The sequence below is a fragment of the Monodelphis domestica genome, chromosome 1 (genome assembly GCF_027887165.1).
Source record: "Monodelphis domestica isolate mMonDom1 chromosome 1, mMonDom1.pri, whole genome shotgun sequence".
Classification (NCBI taxonomy): Eukaryota; Metazoa; Chordata; class Mammalia; order Didelphimorphia; family Didelphidae; genus Monodelphis; species Monodelphis domestica.
The window spans coordinates 657,359,384-657,372,654 of NC_077227.1; positions in this window are offsets into that span (position 1 = coordinate 657,359,384).

Below are 13,271 nucleotides of genomic sequence, written 5' to 3' on the forward strand. Positions count from 1 at the left end.
TCTATATGCATGCATATCTACCTGTGTGTATTATAAAAATATAAGGCAAACTGTAAAATTAATGGGCGATGTATTGATTATTGATTTATAACTGATTTAGATACTCTGCTTGCTGTGCTTACAAAGTATCTTTTGTTTATATCAATGAAGTGAAGCTCATAAATGAGCTTCTCTTCAGGGCCAGGTGAAAGATTGCTAAAAAGACTTGTTATAAAAAATAAAATATTTGTTGAAAATATAAGGATAAAAATGATTTCTATCTCTAAGAGATTCTAACTTCACCCAAATAAAACTCCCTGGTTCCACAAGGAACTGTTTCTCCTATTTTCACAGACTACACTGAAACTTCCTGATCTGACTAACCCAAATTTTTACTATTCTAAGTAAAATAATACTATTATCTTTATAATTCTTAACTTCATCTCCAAGTTATGAAAATAGCAAAGGCTAGTTGGCTAAGTCTCAACAAGAATCAAGTTAGGACTCTGAGTCTTAGCAGACTGAGTCTAAAGTAAAGACCAGATCTTTTTTTTGTCTTAGATATAAACCAATTTATAAAGGCAGCAATAGATAATCACTAGTGTTTCCCAAGTTGAAAAAGGAAAACACTTAACTCCTTCATGTTAGATCACCTCAAACAGTGAAAGAGAGATGGGCAAAGATATTACCTCCTCCAAGCTTCAAAGAGAGATTCTCTGTGAGTGACTCTCAACTGCCAGAGACCAACTGCCACACAGAAAAAATATTGGAGTTGAAACTGACACTGACTCAGATCTATTTGAAACTCCAATTCTTTCTCAAGCCAGCTTCTCTACTTCTTATTTTTAAAGTAATGTAACAAGACTTAATTTCTAATATCATCCTTATAGTATATATATATATATATGTGCATATATATATAGTGAATATATATATATATATATACTTATATATGTGTATAAGGAAACAGAGACAGAGAGAGAGAAAGAAAGAAAGAGAGAGAGAGAGAGAGAGAGAGAGAGAGAGAGAGAGAGAAAGAGAGAGAGAGAGAGAGAGTTTTCAAGTCCTCAGTTACTGACAATATGGATGAAATTATTGACTTATATAGAACCAGGACAGGAGAGATGAGCATTTGAAGTCAAAATATCAGAAAAATCAGGCCTTGAGGTCAATGATATCATCAGCATGTACTATTACTCCTAAACTATAAGTAGGGATTGGGCTAGTCCCAGTTGGTCAACATCCAATTTATTAAGTAAATTACCTGATCGTATTTGAATACCAGCAGTAATTTAATTGACAAGTATTCAATCAATGTGTACTTACCCAGTACTAAGTCACCTACTAAGTATATTTCTAAGAACTTTCAACCTTGTGGGACTCCAAAAGTTGCTGTTAATGTTTCAGTTGTCAGTGTGTCCTAGCCTAAGATTGCTTCCTGAATCCTGATCACAGAGGAAAGGGCCCTAAAGCTCAGGAACTTGTATATGAAGGCCAAAGGAATTCTCAGCTGGGCTGCTACTCTATGAGGCAGATAATGTATACTGTTTCCCAAGACCTTCAAGGCCATTAAAAGGAGAGTGATGATATTAATATGGAACATGATTCTATCTATAAATCACACACTGGAGCCTGATGTGCCTGGGGTGAGGAAGCAAGGGCTCAAGCATTGGAAAATACAGGCACACTGCGAGTGGGCTGCTTGCTGGGGTATTTTTGTTGTTGTTGTCATTGTTGTTGTTTTCAGGGGGAAGCAGAGTACAGAGAAAAACCAACACTAAGTTCAATCCAATAGATCACATTTAGCCATTCCAATCATGATCCCTGACAAATGAAGGAAGGGGCAAAGCGCAGAGTGGGCTAGGCAGTTTTATTTTATTTTTCTAAATGTGCTTTGAAGCCCAATGAAATTCATGGTGAATAATTCATGTCCTCTTGGATCACAGCAAGGCTTTGAGATACTCTAGAAAAAAAAGAAGATAGGAGATGGAAGGAAGTCCACAGGGGTTTGCTGATTTGGAAACAGAGAGCACATGTCCTACATGTCAATGTTAACAGAAAAGGGTTTGGGGATCAGCTAGGAAACTCTTCTAAAGATCATTTGGTAATGAATCTGACTGGCTTTCTGGAGGAGTTCAACCAGCCTTGCAAACTGTTGTAAGAAAATCATTATACCACAAAAATTCTGTATGGTCTGAAAAATTGACTTTGACTCCCTTTTCTAATTCCCCTTCCCTCCTCCATCATTCCTTGGTACCTCCACTGGTTGCCACTGCTCCCCCTAGCAGTCAGCTCTCCTCTCAGTTGTATGGGACTGTAATAGGATTTCTGTGTTCCACAGGGATTCTGGTGACAAGGATGATTTAGGTATTCCCTCTAGAGTTTTAGAGGACATTTAAATATAGCTTCATAGCATATGTTAACCAGAGAGTAGAGCATTAAAAGGAAGACAGCAGAGGTACGATTGAAAAACAGAAGGGCTCAAATTTCCACAATGAAGTCTTAAAAACATATCAAAAGCTCAATGTCATCAAAACTTTAGCCGTCTTCTCCCAAAACTCTTTGATATATTCAATGAGAATGCATACACTGGCTGAAAACCAACAGGACTTGAAAACATAGAAGTCCAAGCCCTTCTTCTTAAAGGAAAAATGATTTACCTACTTTAACAGAACCAGTTGTTGGCAAAAATGAAACAGGAAAGCAAAATATATCTCTACCAGTCAGTAGTATTTTTTTTTCATTTTTATGTAATAGATGCTGTATTGAAGTTATATAAAGTGTCAAACTATATTGAAAGGTTAATCACAGCTATGATGTATAGAGCACTTTACTCTTCATTGCAGCAGTCTTGTAAGGTTTCCATTTTATAGATGAAGCTGAGATTTAAATAGGTCAAGTGACTTACCCAGGATCACAAAGATAGTAAGAGTCTGAATACTAAATTCAGGACTATCCTTGCTACAAGCTCGCTGTTCTCTCCACAGCACCACTTAGCTGTATCTAATGTAGGTGTTAAATTTATGTATGGTATATGGTCTATTCAGTAACAAGAAAAACTTCTAAACTAATTACAGAACATAGCTAGAAACTGTCAAAATTTAAAAGTCAACTTATAAACAAAATAACATCAGCTGCCTGCCAAACTGTTTACCATAACATTTAAAATGATTTTAGAGGAAATTTCATTTTTTTTCTCAAGAAATAATCATGACAATATAAACGAAGTTGTATTCCCCATTTGTGGCACCTCAGAAAGGTGATTTAAATGTTCTAAGACTCAATGACTCTCCCTTTAAAATAGAAGCAATAATATTTTCCAAATTAAATATTTGAAGTTGTATCAGGTCATCCCTAAGGGGTCTTCTCTAGGACCACAGAATCAAATAATCACAGAACTTCAGCATTGGAAGGGGCTTCAGGTGCTTGCTAGTTCCATCTATACACCAAAATCTTCTTATAAACCACTCAGCAAGTGGCCATCTAGTCCTTGTTCGAGAACATCTGAGAGGAAGGCATGGAGGAAGAGAGAGTTTCCATTATCTTCAAAGGTAGCTTCATTCTATCATTAGATAGTTCTAATTATAAGAAGGTACCTCTTATATTAAAGCCCAGATTTGCATCTTTCATCTTCTATTCATTACTCTTAACTGTACCCTCTAAAGCCAAAGGAACCAATTCTAATCCCTCTCTAATACTTAATCTTTTATATACCTGAAGCAATCTACAATGGGCCTATTAGGTCACCTTTTCTTCTGGGTTTCCTTCAACTGATCCTCATATAGAATTACTTACAATCCCAACATCAATTTCACATAGAATATGGGGGAGACAGGACCAGAAATCAATTCATCCAAAAAGTGTTTGGGCATGTTAACAGATTGCAAGCTCAAATCAAAAATGTCAATGCCATTTGTGCTGTATTAAAGAAATGTAACACTGTATCTAGGATGAGGCAGCTAGGGAGCACACAGTGCCTGGCCTGAAATCAGAAAGACTCATCTTCCTGAGTTCAAATCTGACTTCAGAAGTGCACTAGCTATATCACCCTGGGCAAGTCATTTAACCCTGTTTTCCTCATTTTCCTCACTTGTAAAAGGACCTGAGAAGGAAATGGCAAACCACTTCAGGATCTTTGCCAAGAAAACCCAAAATGGAGTGACTAAGAGTCAGACATAACTAGAAAAAGATGGACTGAATCCAGAATTAAGGAGATGACAGTCGTAATATCCTCTGTCCTGGTCAGGCCACATTTGGAACATCTGAATATTGGGTTCAGTTATGGGTTTTATATTTGGGACAGAACACTAGTAAACCAGGCAGTGTCCAGAGGAAAGTAATTCACGTAGTAAGAATTACTATGATTCCAGGCAGAGTTGAGTATTTCCTATCTCCAACCTCTTCACCCTTCCAGTGTATTGGTGTTCTCACCCCTCCTGCCATGAGCTTCTTTGTGATATATACATTTACCCCCTTTTGTTTCTTTTCCCATTTCTTTTAGTATTAACCTCTTTTTTAGCTCTAGTTGTATACACACACACACATATACATATATTTATGCATAAATATATATATACATATTTATGTCTTGGAATTTCATCCAGTTTGTCACTATTCCCTCTAAGTGTAATTCTTCTAGCTGCCCAGGTAGTAATAACAATTTTTAAGAGTTGTCAATGACCTCTTTTCTTATAGGGATACATATAATTTTAAATTATTGGGTCTCTTTTTTTTTTTTAAATATATTTTATTTGATCATTTCCAAGCATTATTCGTTAAAGACATAGATCATTTTCTTTTCCTCCCCCCACCCCCCATAGCCGACGCATAAGTCCACTGGGCATTAGATGTTTTCTTGATTTGAACCCATTGCTTTGTTGTTAGTATTTGCATTAGAGTGTTCATTTAAAGTCTATCCTCTGTCATGTCCCCTCGACCTCTGTATTCAGGCAGTTGCTTTTTCTCGGTGTTTCCACTCCCATAGTTTATCCTTTGCTTATGAATGGTGTTTTTTTTTCTCCTGGATCCCTGAAAGTTGTTCAGGGACATTACACCGCCCCTAATGTAGAAGTCCATTACGTTCGATTATACCACAGTGTATTAGTCTCTGTGTACAATGTTCTCCTGGTTCTGCTCCTCTCGCTCTGCATCACTTCCTGGAGGTTGTTCCAGTCTCCATGGAACTTCTCCACTTTATTATTCCTTTGAGCACAATAGTATTCCATCACCAACATATACCACAGTTTGTTCAGCCATTCCCCAATTGATGGGCATCCCCTCGTTTTCCAGTTTTGGGCCACCACAAAGAGCGCAGCTATGAATATTTTTGTACAAGTCTTTGTGTCCATTATCTCTTTGGAGTACAGACCCAGCAGTGCTATGGCTGGGTCAAAGGGTAGATATTCTTTTGTCGCCCTTTGGGCATAGTTCCAAATTGCCCTCCAGAATGGTTGGATCAGTTCACAGCTCCACCAGCAATGAATTAATGTCCCTACTTTGCCACATCCCCTCCAGCATTCATTACTTTCCTTTGCTGTTATGTTAGCCAATCTGCTAGGTGTGAGGTGATACCTCAGAGTTGTTTTGATTTGCATCTCTCTGATTATAAGAGATTTAGAGACTTCCGGTTAAGATGGCGGCTTAGAGAAAGCTGAAGTTCAGATCTCCGGAAAACCCTTCCCGACCGATCTCAAACTAGAAGCTCCTAAGGCGCCGAAATTCAAAACGATCAACAGCACAGACCCTGGGAACCCTCCTCCTGGACCTGGACCCGGTTCAAAAGGTACGGCCCCCCTTAAAAGCCAGAACCCGAGATCCCTCGGACCTCAGGGGTAGGAGCGCAGAGTCCAAGGCTCCCGGAAGCGGCAGCCGCGCCGGGCTCAGAGAGCAGGGTCCTCGGAACAACAACCCTCAGGGTCTTCTACCCAAGTCCCAGTCCGGGTGAAAGTTACTGCCTGGGGCTTCCACTGCAAAGAGCTGGTCGGTCCGGGTGAAAGTTACTGCCTGGGGCCTCCGCTGCAGAGAGCTGGTCAAAACAACAGCAACCCTCAGGGCGGGCAAGACAGCCTCACGGGCTGGATCCTGCTATCCAAGTCTCAGTGAAAGTCTGTGCTCTCGGAGCTTGGGGAAGCGGCAGCCCATCCCCCCGCAGGCCGACGAAACAGCCTCACGGCCAGGGATTCTGAAGGCAACTTCCGGAAATCGAGCCAGGGGGAGAGGGTGGCCTCGTGGTCCGACCCTTCCATTCCAGTTCCAGTGAGGCATATTCAGTTTAACCCAGAGAAAGCTCATAGAACCAACATCTGCCCAGGACTAAAGCCTCTGATCACCAGACAAAGACAAGAAAAGCCAATCCTCCACGTTCAGAGATGACAAATTCCACAGAAGCACAGAAGCCCCAAAATACCAAGAAAAATAAGAAGAAAGGGGCGACTCTGGACACATTCTATGGAGCCAAAATACAAAATACAGAGCAGATAGAAGAAGATATACAAGAAAATTCTCCAAAATCTTCCAAAGGAAATAGAAACTCTCCACAAACCCATGAAGAATTTGAATCAGAAAGGACCAAAAAGATGGAAGCCCTCTGGGAGGAAAAGTGGGAAATGATGCAAAAGAAATTCACGCATCTACAAAACCGGTTTGACCAAACTGTAAAAGAAAACCAGGCTTTAAAGCAAGAACTAATAAAGCAAAGCCAAAACACCAAGAAATTAGAAGAGAACATAAAATATCTCACCGACAAGGTGATAGATCTGGAAAACAGGGGGAGAAGAGAAAATTTAAGAATAATTGGACTCCCAGAAAAGCCAGAAATAAACACCAAACTGGACATGGTGATACAAGATATAATCAAAGAAAATTGCCCAGAGATTCTAGAACAAGGGGGCAATACAGCTACTGACAGAGCTCACAGAACACCTTCTACACTAAACCCCCAAAAGACAACTCCCAGGAATGTAATTGCCAAATTCCAAAGCTATCAAACAAAAGAAAAAATCCTACAGGAAGCCAGAAAAAGACAATTTAGATATAAAGGAATGCCAATCAGGGTCACACAAGACCTTGCAAGTTCTACGCTGAACGATCGTAAGGCATGGAACATGATCTTCAGAAAGGCAAGAGAGCTGGGGCTCCAACCAAGAATCAGCTACCCAGCAAAACTGACTATATACTTCCAAGGGAAAGTATGGGCATTCAACAAAATAGAAGACTTCCAACTTTTTGCAAAGAAAAGACCAGAGCTCTGTGGAAAGTTTGATACCGAAAATCAAAGAGCAAGGAATACCTGAAAAGGTAAATATTAAGGAAAGGGGAAAAATGTTATCTTCTTTTACTCAAACTCTCTTCTATAAGGACTACATTTATATCAACCTATGTATACTAATATGTGGGGAAAATGTAATGTATAAATAGGGGGTAAAGAAAGACCAAATAGAATAATGGTTCTCACACAAAGATTCACAGGGGAAGGGGAGGGGAAGGAAACTCCTATAAGAAGGAGAGGAAGAGGGGGGGGGGGTTTACTTAAACCTCAATCTCAGGGAAATCAACTCTGAGAGGGAAAAACATCCAGATCCATTGGGATCTTGAATTCTATCTTACCCAACAAGGGTAAGGAGAAGGGAAAACCAAGGGGGGGAGGGGGAGAGGGAGAACAAAAAGGGAGGGAAAGAGAGGGGGGAGGGGGAGGGAACAAAAAGGGAGGGACTAAAAAGGGAAACATCAAGGGAGGGGACAAGGGGGACTGATTCAAAGTAAATCACTGGACTAAAAGGTAGAGCCGAAGAAGAAAAGATTAGAATTAGGGAAGGCAATCAAAATGCCAGGGAGTCCACAAATGACAATCATAACTTTGAACGTGAATGGGATGAACTCACCCATAAAACGTAGACGAATAGCAGAATGGATTAGAATCCAAAACCCTACCATATGTTGTCTTCAAGAAACACACATGAGGCGGGTTGACACCCACAAGGTCAGAATTAAAGGATGGAGTAAGACCTTCTGGGCCTCAACTGATAGAAAGAAGGCAGGAGTGGTAATCATGATATCTGATAAAGCCAATGCAAAAATAGACCTGATCAAAAGGGATAGGGAAGGTAATTATATTTTGTTAAAAGGGACTCTAGACAATGAGGAAATATCATTAATCAACATGTATGCACCAAATAATATAGCACCCAAATTTCTAATGGAGAAACTAGGAGAATTGAAGGAAGAAATAGACAATAAAACCATACTAGTGGGAGACTTAAACCAACCATTATCAAATTTAGATAAATCAAATCAAAAAATAAATAAGAAAGAGGTAAAAGAAGTGAATGAAATCTTAGAAAAATTAGAATTAATAGACATATGGAGAAAAATAAATAGGGATAAAAAGGAATACACCTTCTTCTCAGCACCACATGGCACATTCACAAAAATTGACCATACATTAGGTCACAGAAACATAGCACACAAATGCAAAAAAGCAGAAATAATGAATGCAGCCTTCTCAGATCACAAGGCAATAAAAATAATGATTAGTAATGGTACATGGAAAACCAAATCTAAAACCAATTGGAAATTAAACAATATGATACTCCAAAACCGTTTAGCTAAAGAAGAAATCATAGAAACAATTAATAATTTCATCAAGGAAAATGACAATGGCGAAACATCCTTTCAAACCTTTTGGGATGCAGCCAAAGCGGTAATCAGAGGCAAATTCATATCCCTGAAAGCTCATATTAACAAACAAGGGAGAGCAGAGATCAATCAATTGGAAATGCAATTGAAAAAACTCGAAAGCGATCAAATTAAAAACCCCCAGCAGAAAACCAAATTAGAAATCCTAAAAATTAAGGGAGAAATTAATAAAATCGAAAGTGATAGAACTATTGATTTAATAAATAAGACAAGAAGCTGGTACTTTGAAAAAACAAACAAAATAGACAAAGTACTGGTCAATCTAATTAAAAAAAGGAAGGAAGAAAAGCAAATTCACAGCATTAAAGATGAAAAGGGGGACAGCACCTCCAATGAGGAGGAAATTAAGGCAATCATTAGAAATTACTTTGCCCAATTATATGGCAATAAATACACCAATTTAGGAGAAATGGATGAATATATACAAAAATACAAACTGCCTAGACTAACAGAAGAGGAAATAGAATTCTTAAATAATCCCATATCAGAAATTGAAATCCATCAAGCCATCAAAGAACTTCCTAAGAAAAAATCCCCAGGGCCTGATGGATTCACCTGTGAATTCTATCAAACATTCAGAGAACAGTTAATCCCAATACTATACAAACTATTTGACATAATAAGCAAAGAGGGAGTTCTACCAAACTCCTTTTACGACACAAACATGGTACTGATTCCAAAACCAGGCAGGTCAAAAACAGAGAAAGAAAACTATAGACCAATCTCCCTAATGAATATAGATGCAAAAATTTTAAATAGGATACTAGCAAAAAGACTCCAGCAAGTGATCAGAAGGATCATCCACCATGATCAAGTACGATTTATACCAGGCATGCAGGGCTGGTTCAATATTAGGAAAACCATCCACATAATTGACCACATCAACAAGCAAACTAGCAAGAACCACATGATTATCTCAATAGATGCAGAAAAAGCCTTTGATAAAATACAACACCCATTCCTATTAAAAACACTAGAAAGCATAGGAATAGAAGGGTCATTCCTAAAAATAATAAACAGTATATATCTAAAACCATCAGCTAATATCATCTGCAATGGGGATAAACTAGATGCATTCCCAATAAGATCAGGAGTGAAACAAGGATGCCCATTATCACCTCTACTATTTGACATTGTACTAGAAACACTAGCAGTAGCAATTAGAAAAGATAAAGAAATTGAAGGCATCAGAATAGGCAAGGAGGAGACCAAGTTATCACTCTTTGCGGATGACATGATGGTCTACTTAAAGAATCCTAGAGATTCAACCAAAAAGCTAATTGAAATAATCAACAACTTTAGCAAAGTTGCAGGATACAAAATAAACCCACATAAATCATCAGCTTTTCTATATATCTCCAACACAGCTCAGCAGCAAGAACTAGAAAGAGAAATCCCATTCAAAATCACCTTAGACAAAATAAAATACCTAGGAATCTATCTCCCAAGACAAACACAGGAACTATATGAACACAACTACAAAACACTCGCCACACAACTAAAACTAGACTTGAACAATTGGAAAAACATTAACTGCTCATGGATAGGACGAGCCAATATAATAAAAATGACCATCCTACCCAAACTTATTTATCTATTTAGTGCCATACCCATTGAACTACCAAAATACTTCTTCACTGATTTAGAAAAAACCATAACAAAGTTCATTTGGAAGAACAAAAGATCAAGGATATCCAGGGAAATAATGAAAAAAAACACATATGATGGGGGCCTTGCAGTCCCAGACCTCAAACTATATTACAAAGCAGCAGTCATCAAAACAATTTGGTACTGGCTAAGAAACAGAAAGGAAGATCAGTGGAATAGACTGGGGGAAAACGACCTCAGCAAGACAGTATACGATAAACCCAAAGATCCCAGCTTTTGGGACAAAAATCCACTATTCGATAAAAACTGCTGGGAAAATTGGAAGACAGTGTGGGAGAGACTAGGAATAGATCAACACCTCACACCCTACACCAAGATAAATTCAAAATGGGTGAGTGACTTAAACATAAAGAAGGAAACCATAAGTAAATTGGGTAAACACAGAATAGTATACATGTCAGACCTTTGGGAGGGGAAAGGCTTTAAAACCAAGCAAGATATAGAAAGAATCACAAAATGTAAAATAAATAATTTTGACTACATCAAACTAAAAAGCTTTTGTACAAACAAAACCAATATAACTAAAATCAGAAGGGAAACAACAAATTGGGAAAAAATCTTCATAGAAACCTCTGACAAAGGTTTAATTACTCATATTTATAATGAGCTAAATCAATTGTACAAAAAATCAAGCCATTCTCCAATTGATAAATGGGCAAGGGAAATGGATAGGCAGTTCTCAGATAAAGAAATCAAAAATATTAACAAGCACATGAAGAAGTGTTCTACATCTCTTATAATCAGAGAGATGCAAATCAAAACAACTCTGAGGTATCACCTCACACCTAGCAGATTGGCTAACATAACAGCAAAGGAAAGTAATGAATGCTGGAGGGGATGTGGCAAAGTAGGGACATTAATTCATTGCTGGTGGAGTTGTGAACTGATCCAACCATTCTGGAGGGCAATTTGGAACTATGCCCAAAGGGCGACAAAAGAATATCTACCCTTTGACCCAGTCATAGCACTGCTGGGTCTGTATCCCAAAGAGATAATGGACACAAAGACTTGTACAAAAATATTCATAGCTGCGCTCTTTGTGGTGGCCCAAAACTGGAAAACAGGGGATGCCCATCAATTGGGGAATGGCTGAACAAACTGTGGTATATGTTGGTGATGGAATACTATTGTGCTCAAAGGAATAATAAAGTGGAGAAGTTCCATGGAGACTGGAACAACCTCCAGGAAGTGATGCAGAGCGAGAGGAGCAGAACCAGGAGAACATTGTACACAGAGACTAATACACTGTGGTATAATCGAACGTAATGGACTTCTCCATTAGGGACGGTGTAATGTCCCTGAACAACTTTCAGGGATCCAGGAGAAAAAAAACACCATTCATAAGCAAAGGATAAACTATGGGAGTGGAAACACCGAGAAAAAGCAACTGCCTGAATACAGAGGTTGAGGGGACATGACAGAGGATAGACTTTAAATGAACACTCTAATGCAAATACTATCAACAAAGCAATGGGTTCAAATCAAGAAAACATCTAATGCCCAGTGGACTTACGCGTCGGCTATGGGGGGTGGGGGGAGGAAAAGAAAATGATCTATGTCTTTAACGAATAATGCTTGGAAATGATCAAATAAAATATATTTAAAAAAAAAAAGAGAGATTTAGAACACTTCTTCATGTGCTTATTAATAGTTTTGATTTCTTTATCTGAGAACTGCCTATCCATGTCCCTTGCCCATTTATCAATTGGAGAATGGCTTGATTTTTTGTACAGTTGATTTAGCTCTTTATAAATTTGAGTAATTAAACCTTTGTCAGAGGTTTCTTTGAAGATTTTTTCCAAATTTGTTGTTTCCTTTCTGATTTTAGTTACATTGGTTTTGTTTGTACAAAAGCTTTTTAATTTGATGTAGTCAAAATTATTTATTTTACATTTTGTGATTCTTTCTATGTCTTGCTTGGTTTTAAAGCCTTTCCCCTCCCAAAGGACTGACATGTATACTATTCTGTGTTTATCCAATTTACTTATGGTTTCCTTCTTTATGTTTAAGTCACTCACCCATTTTGAATTTATCTTAGGGTAGGGTGTGAGGTGTTGATCTATTCCTAGTCTCTCCCACACTGTCTTCCAATTTTCCCAGCAGTTTTTATCGAATAGTGGATTTTTGTCCCCAAAGCTGGGATCTTTGGGTTTATCGTATACTGTCTTGCTGAGGTCGCTTTCCCCCAGTGTATTCCACCGATCTTCCTTTTTGTTTCTTAGCCAGTACCAAATTGTTTTGATGACCGCTGCTTTGAAATATAGTTTAAGGTCAGGGACTGCAAGGCACCCATCATATGTGTTTTTTTTTTTTTCATTATTTCCCTGGATATCCTTGATCTTTTGTTGTTCCAAATGAATTTTGTTATGGTTTTTTCTAAATCAGTGAAGAAGTAATTTTGGTAGTTCAATGGGTATTTTACTAAATAGATAAATAAGTTTGGGTAGGATAGTCATTTTTATTATATTGGCTCGTCCTATCCATGAGCAGTTAATTCTTTTCCAATTGCTCAAGTCTAGTTTTAGTTGTGTGGAGAGTGTTTTGTAGTTGTGTTCATATAGTTCCTGTGTTTGTCTTGGGAGATAGATTCCTAGGTATTTTATTTTGTCTAAGGTGATTTTGAATGGGATTTCTCTTTCTAGTTTTTGCTGCTGAGTTGTGTTGGAGATATATAGAAATGCTGATGACTTATGAGGGTTTATTCTGTATCCTGCAACTTTGCTAAAGTTGTTGATTATTTCAATTAGCTTTTTGGTTGAATCTCTAGGATTCTTTAAGTAGACCATCATGTCATCTCCAAAGAGTGATAACTTGATCTCCTCCTTGCCTATTCTGATGCCTTCAATTTCTTTTTCTTCTCTAATTGCTACTGCTAGTGTTTCTAGTACAATGTCAAATAGTAGAGGTCATAATGGGCATCCTTGTTTCAC